The sequence below is a fragment of the Triticum aestivum genome, chromosome 3A (assembly GCF_018294505.1).
Source record: "Triticum aestivum cultivar Chinese Spring chromosome 3A, IWGSC CS RefSeq v2.1, whole genome shotgun sequence".
Classification (NCBI taxonomy): domain Eukaryota; kingdom Viridiplantae; phylum Streptophyta; class Magnoliopsida; order Poales; family Poaceae; genus Triticum; species Triticum aestivum.
In genome coordinates, this window is record NC_057800.1 from 236,615,825 (window position 1) to 236,625,112 (window position 9,288).

A 9,288-nucleotide genomic window follows, 5' to 3' on the forward strand; every position below is an offset into this window, starting at 1 on the left:
AGCGGCCGAATGGTTATGAGCTGACCAACTGAGTGGCGACGCACAATGGCCAAATGGTAATGAGGTGGCCAACCGAGTGGCGACGCGCGGAGGAGTCGAGTGGTGATGAGGTGACCAACCAAGAGGTGATGGGCGGGGCGGCCGAGTGGTGATGAGGTGACCAACCGAGTGGGGACGCGCGGAGCGGCCGAATTGTGATGAGGTGACCAACCGAGAGGCGACGCGCGGGACGGCCGAGTGGTGATGAGGTGACCAACCAAGTGGCGACACGCGGAGCGGCCGAATGGTTATTGTTGGGGAACATAGTAATTTGAAAAAAATTCCTACGCACACGCAAGATCATGGTGATGCATAGCAACGAGAGGAGAGAGTGTGTCCACGTACCCTCGTAGACCGAAAGCGGAAGCATTAGCACAACGCGGTTGATGTAGTCGTACGTCTTCACGATCTGACCGATCAAGTACCGAACGCACGGCACCTCCGAGTTCCGCACATGTTCAACTCGATGACGTCCCTCGAACTCCGATCCAGCCGAGTGTTGAGGGAGAGTTTTGTCAGCATGATGGCGCGGTGACGATGATGATGTTCTACCGACGCAGGGCTTCGCCTAAGCACCGCTACGATATGATCGAGGTGGATTATGGTGGAGGGGGGCACCGCACACGGCTAAGAGATCAAGAGATCAATTGTTGTGTCTATGGGGTGCACCCCTCCTCCGTATATAAAGGGGGAGGAGGAGAGGGCCGACGAAGGGGGTGGCACGCCCTAGGAGGGGGAAACCTACTCCAAGTAGGTTTGCCCCTCGCTTTCCTAATCCAAGGAGGGGGAAGGACGGAGTGGGAGAGGGGAAAGGCAAGGGGGGGCGCCGCCCCCCCTGTCCTTGTCCTATTCAGACTCAAGGGGAGGGGGCGCGCTTGTTGCCCTGGCCGACCCATCTCTCTCTCTCCACTAAGGCCCAAAAAGGCCCATTAGTTCCTGGGGGGGGGGTTCTGGTAACCCCCGGTACTCCGATAAATGTCCGAAACCTTCCGGAACCTTTTCGGTGTCCAAACATAGTCGTCCAATATATCAATCTTTACGTCTCGACCATTTCGAGACTCGTCGTCATGTCCGTGATCACATCCGGGACTCCGAACTACCTTCGGTATGTAAAAACATATAAACTCATAATATAACCATCATCTAACTTTAAGCATGCGGACCCTATGGGTTCGAGAACTATCTAGACATGACCGAGACACGTCTCCGGTCCATAACCAATAGCGGAACTTGGATTCTCATATTGGCTCCTACAAATTCTACGAAGATCTTTATCAGTCAAACCGCACAACAACATACATTGTTCCCTTTGTCATCGGTATGTTACTTGCCCAAGATTCGATCGTCGGTATCTCAATACCTAGTTCAATCTCATTACCAGCAAGTATCTTTACTCGTTCCGTAATACATCATCCCGTAACTAACTCATTAGTTGCATTGCTTGCAAGGCTTATAGTGATGTGGATTACCGAGTGGGCCCAGAGAGATACCTCTCCGAGAATCGGAGTGACAAATCCTAATCTCGAAATACGCCAACCCAACAAGTAACTGTGGAGACACCTGTAGAGCACCTTTATAATCACCCATATACGTTGTGACGTTTGGTAGCACACAAAGTGTTCCTCCGGTAAACGGGAGTTGCATAATCTCATAGTCATAGGAACACGTATAAGTCATGAAGAAAGCAATAGCAACAAACTAAACGATCAAGTGCTAAGCTAACGGAATGGGTCAAGTCAATCACATCATTCTCCTAATGATGTGACCCCGTTAATCAAATGACAACTCTTTGTCTATGGCTTGGAAACATAACCATCTTTGATTAACGAGCTAGTCAAGTAGAGGCATACTAGTGACACTCTGTTTGTCTATGTATTCACACGTGTATTATGTTTCCGGTTAATACAATTCTAGCATGAATAATAAACATTTATCATGATATAAGGAAATAAATAATAACTTTATTATTGCCTCTAGGGCATATTTCCTTCGGTCTCCCACTTGCAATAGAGTCAATAATCTGGATTACACAGTAATGATTCTAACACCCATGGAGCCTTGGTGTTGATAATGTTTTGCTCGTGGAAGAGGCTTAGTCAACGGGTCTGCAACATTCAGATCCGTATGTATCTTGCAAATCTCTATGTCTCCCACTTGGACTTGATCCTGGATGGAGTTGAAGCGTCTCTTGATGTGCTTGGTTCTCTTGTGAAATCTGGATTCCTTTGCCAAAGCAATTGCACCAGTATTGTCACAACAGATTTTCATTGGACCCGATGCACTAGGTATGACACCTAGATCGGATATGAACTCCTTCATACAGACTCCTTCATTTGCTGCTTCCAAAGCAGCTATGTACTCCGCTTCACATGTAGATCCTGCTATGACGTTTTGTTTAGAACTGCACCAACTGACAGCCCCACCGTTTAATAAAAACACATATCCAGTTTGCGAATTAGAATCGTCCGGATCAGTGTCAAAGCTTGCATCGACGTAACCGTTTACGACGAGCTCTTTGTCACCTCCATAAATGAGAAACATATCCTTTGTCCTTTTCAGGTATTTCAGGATGTTCTTGACCGCTGTCCAGTGATCCACTCCTAGATTACTTTGGTACCTCCCTGCTAAACAAATAGCAGGGCACACATCAGGTCTGGCACACAACATTGCATACATGATAGAGCCTATGGCTGAAGCATAGGGAACATCTTTCATTTTCTCTCTATCTTCTGAAGTGGTCAGGCATTGAGTCTTACTCAACTTCACACCTTGTAACACATGCAAGAACCCTTTCTTTGCTTGATCCATTTTGAACTTCTTCAAAACTTTGTCAAGGTATGTGCTTTGTGAAAGTCCAATTAAGTGTCCCGATCTATCTCTATAGATCTTGATGCCCAATATATAAGTAGCTTCTCCGAGATCTTTCATTGAAAAACTCTTATTCAGATATCCTTTTATGCTATCCAGAAATTCTATATCATTTCCAATCAACAATATGTCATCCACATATAATATCAGAAATGCTATAGAGCTCCCACTCACTTTGTTGTAAATACAGGCTTCTCCAAAAGTGTGTATAAAACCATAAGCTTTGATCACACTATCAAAACGTTTATTCCAACTCTGAGAGGCTTGCACCAGTCCATAAATGGATCGCTGGAGCTTGCACACTTTGTTAGTTCCCTTTGGATCGACAAAACCTTCTGGTTGCATCATATACTACTCTTCTTCCAGAAATCCATTCAAGAATGCAGTTTTGACATAATCATAAAATGCAGCAATTGCTAACATGATTCAGACAGACTTAAGCATCGCTACGGGTGAGAAAGTCTCGTCATAGTCAATCCCTTGAACTTGTCGAAAACCTTCTGCAACAAGTCGAGCTTTATAGACAGTAACATTACCATCAGCATCAGTCTACTTCTTGAAGATCCATTTATTTTCAATGGCTTGCCGATCATCGGGAAAGTCAACCAAAGTCCACACTTTATTCTAGTACATGGATCCCATCTCAGATTTCATGGCCTCAAGCCATTTTGCGGAATCTGGGCTCACCATTGCTTCTTCATAGTTTGTAGGTTCGTCATGGTCTAGCAACATAACCTCCAGAACAGTATTACCGTACCACTCTGGTGCAGATCTTACTCTGGTTGACCTACGAGGTTCAGTAACAACTTGATCTGAAGTTCCATGATCATCATCATTAACTTCCTCACTAATTGGTGTAGGTGTCACAGGAACCGGTTTCTGTGATGAACTACTTTTCAATAAGGGAGCAGGTATAGTTACCTCATCAAGTTCTACTTTCCTCCCACTCACTTCTTTCGAGAGAAACTCCTTCTCTAGAAAGGTTCCAAATTGAGCAACAAAAGTCTTGCCTTTGGATCTGTGATAGAAGGTGTACCCAACAGTCTCTTTTGGGTATCCTATGGAGACACATTTCTCCGATTTGGGTTCGAGCTTATCAGGTTGAAGCTTTTTCACATAAGCATCGCAGCCCCACACTTTAAGAAACAACAACTTTGGTTTCTTGCCAAACCACAGTTCATAAGGCGTCGTTTCAACGAGTTTCAATGGTGCCCTATTTAACGTGAATGCAGCCATCTCTAAAGCATAACTCCAAAATGATAGCGGTAAATCAGTAAGAGACATCATAGATCGCACCATATCTAGTAAAGTATGATTACGACGTTCAGACACGCCATTACACTGTGGTGTTCCGGGTGGCGTGAGTTGCGAAACTATTCCGCATTGTTTCAAATGAAGACCAAACTCGTAACTCAAATATTCTTCTCCAAGATCAGATCGTAGAAACTTTATTTTCTTGTTACGATGATTTTCAACTTCACTCTGAAATTCTTTGAACTTTTCAAATGTTTCAGACATATGTTTCATTAAGTAGATATACCCATATCCGCTTAAATCATCTGTGAAGGTGAGAAAATAACGATACCCGCCGCGAGCCTCAATATTCATCGGACCACACACATCTCTATGTATGATTTCCAACAAATCTGTTGCTCGCTCCATAGTTCTGGAGAACGGCATTTTAGTCATCTTGCCTATGAGGCATGGTTCGCAAGTACCAAGTGATTCATAATCAAGTGGTTCCAAAATTCCATCAGTATGGAGTTTCTTCATGCGCTTTACACCGATATGACCTAAATGGCAGTGCCACAAATAAATTGCACTATCATTATCAACTCTGCATCTTTTGGCTTCAATATTATGAATATGTGTATCACTACTATCGAGATTTTAAAAAATAGACCAGACTTCAAGGGTGCACGACCATAAAAGATATTACTCGTATAAATAGAACAACCATTATTGTCTGATTTAAATGAATAACCGTCTCGCATCAAACAAGATCCAGATATAATGTTCATTCTCAACGCTGGCACCAAATAACAATTATTCAGGTCTAAAACTAATCCCGAAGGTAGATGTAGAGGTAGCGTGCCGACCGTGATCACATCGACTTTGGAACCATTTCCCACGCGCATCGTCACCTCGTCCTTAGCCAATCTTCGCTTAATCCATAGCCCCTGTTTCGAGTTTTGAATGTTAGCAACAGAACCAGTGTCAAATACCCAGGTGCTACTACGAGCATTAGTAAGGTACACATCAATAACATGTATATCACATATACCTTTGTTCACCTTGCCATCCTTCTTATCCACCAAATACTTGGGGCAGTTCCGCTTCCAGTGACCAGTCTGCTTGCAGTAGAAGCACTTAGTCTCGGGCTTAGGTACAGACTTGGGTTTCTTCTCTTGAGCAGCAACTTGTTTGCCGTTCTTCATGAAGTTCCCCTTCTTCTTCCCTTTGCCCTTTTTCTTGAAACTGGTGGTCTTATTAACCATAAACACTTGATGCTCCTTCTTGATTTCTACCTCCGCAGCCTTTAGCATCGCGAAGAGCTCGGGAATTGTCTTATTCATCCCTTGCATATTATAGTTCATCACGAAGCTTTTGTAGCTTGGTGGCAGTGATTGAAGAACTCTGTCAATGACACTATCAACAGGCATATTAACTCCCAGTTGAGTCAAGTGATTATGATACCCAGACATTTTGAGTATATGTTCACTGACAGAACTATTCTCCTCCATCTTGTAGCTATAGAACTTATTGGAGACTTCATATCTCTCAATCCGAGCATTTGCTTGAAATATTAACTTCAATTCTTGGAACATCTCATATGCTCCATGACATTCAAAACGTCGTTGAAGTCCCGATTCTAAGTCATAAAGCATGGCACATTGAACTATCGAGAAGTCATCAGCTTTACTCTGCCAAATGTTCTTAACATTGTTAGCAGCATCTGTAGCAGGCCTGGCACCCAGCGGTGCTTCTAGGACGTAATTCTTCTGTGCAGCAATGAGGATAATCCTCAAGTTACGGACCCAGTCCGTGTAATTGCTACCATCATCTTTCAACTTTGCTTTCTCAAGGAACGCATTAAAATTCAACGGAACAACAACACGAGCCATCTACCTACAATCAACATAGACAAGCAAGAAACTATCAGGTACTAAGTTCATGATAAATTTAAGTTCAATTAATCATATTACTTAAGAACTCCCACTTAGATAGACATCCCTCTAATCCCCTAAGTGATCACGTGATCCAAATCAACTAAACCATGTCCGATCATCACGTGAGATGGAGTAGTTTCAATGGTGAACATCACTATGTTGATCATATCTACTATATGAGCCACGCTCGACCTTTCGATCTCAGTGTTCCGAGGCCATATCTATTATATGCTAGGCTCGTCATGTTTAACCTGAGTATTCCGCATGTGCAACTGTTTTGCACCCGTTGTATTTGAACGTAGAGCCTATCACACCCGATCATCATGTGGTGTCTCAGCACGAAGATCTTCGCAACGGTGCATACTTAGGGAAAACACTTATATCTTGATAATTTAGTGAGAGATCATCGTATAATGCTACTGTCAATCAAAGCAAGATAAGATGCATAAAAGATAAACATCACATGTAATCAATATAAGTGATATGATATGGCCATCATCATCTTGTGCTTGTGATCTCCATCTCCGAAGCACCGTCATGATGACCATCGTCACTAGCGCGACACCTTGATCTCCATCGTAGCATCGTTGTCGTCTCGCCAACTTATGCTTCTACGACTTCGCTACCGCTTAGTGATAAAGTAAAGCATTACAGGGCGATTGCATTGCATACAATAAAGCGACAACCATATGGCTCCTGCCAGTTGCCGACAAAACATGATCATCTCATACAATAAAATATAGCATCATGCCTTGACCATATCACATCACAACATGCCCTGCAAAAACAAGTTAGACGTCCTCTACTTTGTTGTTGCAAAGTTTTACGTGGCTTCTACGGGCTGAGTAACAACCGTTCTTAACTACGCATCAAAACCACAATGATAGTTCGTAAAGTAAGTGTTGTTTTAACCTTCTAAACGACCGGGCATAGCCACACTTGGTTCAACTAAAGTTGGAGAAACTTACACCCGCCAGCCACCTGTGTGCAAAGCACGTCAGTAGAACCAGTCTCGCGTAAGCGTACGCGTAATGTCGGTCCGGGCCGCTTCATCCAACAATACCACCGAACCAAAGTATGACATGCTGGTAAGCAGTATGACTTGTATCGCCCAGAACTCACTTGTGTTCTACTCGTGCATATGACATCTTCACATAAAACCTGGCTCGGATCCCACTGTTGGGGAACGTAGTAATTTCAAAAAAATTCCTACGCACACGCAAGATCATGGTGATGCATAGCAACGAGAGGGGAGAGTGTGTCCACGTACACTCGTAGACCGAAAGCAGAAGTGCTAGCACAACGCGATTGATGTACTTGTACGTCTTCACGATCCGACCGATCAAGTACCGAACGCACGGCACCTCCGAGTTCTACACATGTTCAACTCGATGACGTCCCTCGAACTCCAATCCAACCGAGTGTTGAGGGAGAGTTTTGTCAGCACGACGGCGTGGTGATGATGATGATGTTCTACCGACGCAGGGCTTCGCCTAAGCACCGCTACGATATGATCGAGGTGGATTATGGTGGAGGGGGCACCGCACATGGCTAAGAGATCAAGAGATCAATTGTTGTGTCTATGGGGTGCCCCCCTCCTCCGTATATAAAGAGGGAGGAGGAGAGGGCCAGCCAAGGGAGTGGCGCGCCCTAGGAGGGGGAAACCTACTCCAAGTAGGTTTGCCCCTCCCTTTCCTAATACAAGATGGAGGGGGAAGGAAGGAGTGGGAGAGGGAAAAGACAAGGGGGCGCCGCCCCCCTTTCCTTGTCCTATTCGGACTCAAGGGGAGGGGGCGCGCCTCTTTCCCTGGCCGGCCCCTCTCTCTCTCTCCACTAAGGCCCAACAAGGCCCATTAGTTCCCGCGGGGGGGGGGGGTCCTGTAACCCCCGATACTCTAATAAATGTCTGAAACCTTGAGGAACCTTTCCGGTGTCCAAACATAGTCGTCCAATATATCGATCTTTACGTCTCGACCATTTCGAGACTGCTCATCATCTTCGTGATCACATCTGGGACACCAAACTACCTTCGGTACGTCAAAACATATAAACTCATAATATAACCGTCATCTAACTTTAAGCGTGCGGACCCTACGGGTTCGAGAACTATGTAGACATGACTGAGACACGTCTCTGGTCAATAAGCAATAGCGGAACATGAATGCTCATATTGGCTCCTACATATTCTATGAAGATCTTTATCGGCCAAACTACATAACAACATACGTTGTTCCCTTTGTCATCGGTATGTTACTTGCCCGAGATTCGATCGTCGGTATCTCAATACCTAGTTCAATCTCATTACTGGCAAGTCTCTTTACTAATTTCGTAATACATCATCCCGCAACTTACTAATTAGTTGCATTGCTTGCAAGGCTTATAGTGATGTGTATTACCGAGTGGGCCTAGAGAGATACCTCTCCTACAATCAGAGTGACAAATCCTAATCTCAAAATATGCCAACCCAACAAGTACCTTTGGAGACACCTGTAGAGCACCTTTATAATCACCCAATTACGTTGTGACATTTGGTAGCACACAAAGTGTTCCTCCGGTAAACGGGAGTTGCATAATCTCATAGTCATAGGAACATGTATAAGTCATGAAGAAATCAATAGCAACAAATTAAACAATCAAGTTCTAAGCTAACAGAATGGGTCAAGTCAATCACATCATTCTCCTAATGATGTGACCCCGTTAATCAAATCACAACTCTTTGTCTATGGCTAGGAAACATAACCATCTTTGATTAACGAGCTAGTCAAGTAGAGGAATACTAGTGACACTCTGTTTGTCTATGTATTCACACATGTATCATGTTTCCGGTTAATACAATTCTAGCATGAATAATAAACATTTATCATGATATAAGGAAATAAATAATAACTTTATTATTGCCTCTAGGGCATATTTCCTTCAGTTATGATGTGACCAACCGAGTGGCGACGCACAACGACCGAATGGTAATGAGGTGGCCAACCGAATGGCGGCGCGTGGAGCAGCCGAGTGGTGATGAGGTGACCAACCGAGTGGCAATGCGCGGAGCGGCCGAGTGGTGATGAGGTGACCAACCAAGTAGCGATGCGCGGAGCGGCCGAGTGGTGATGAGGTGACCAACCAAGAGGCGACGCACGGGGCGACCGAGTGGTGATGAGGTGACCAACCAAGTGACGATGCGTGGAGCGGCCGAATGGTTTTGAGGTGACCAACC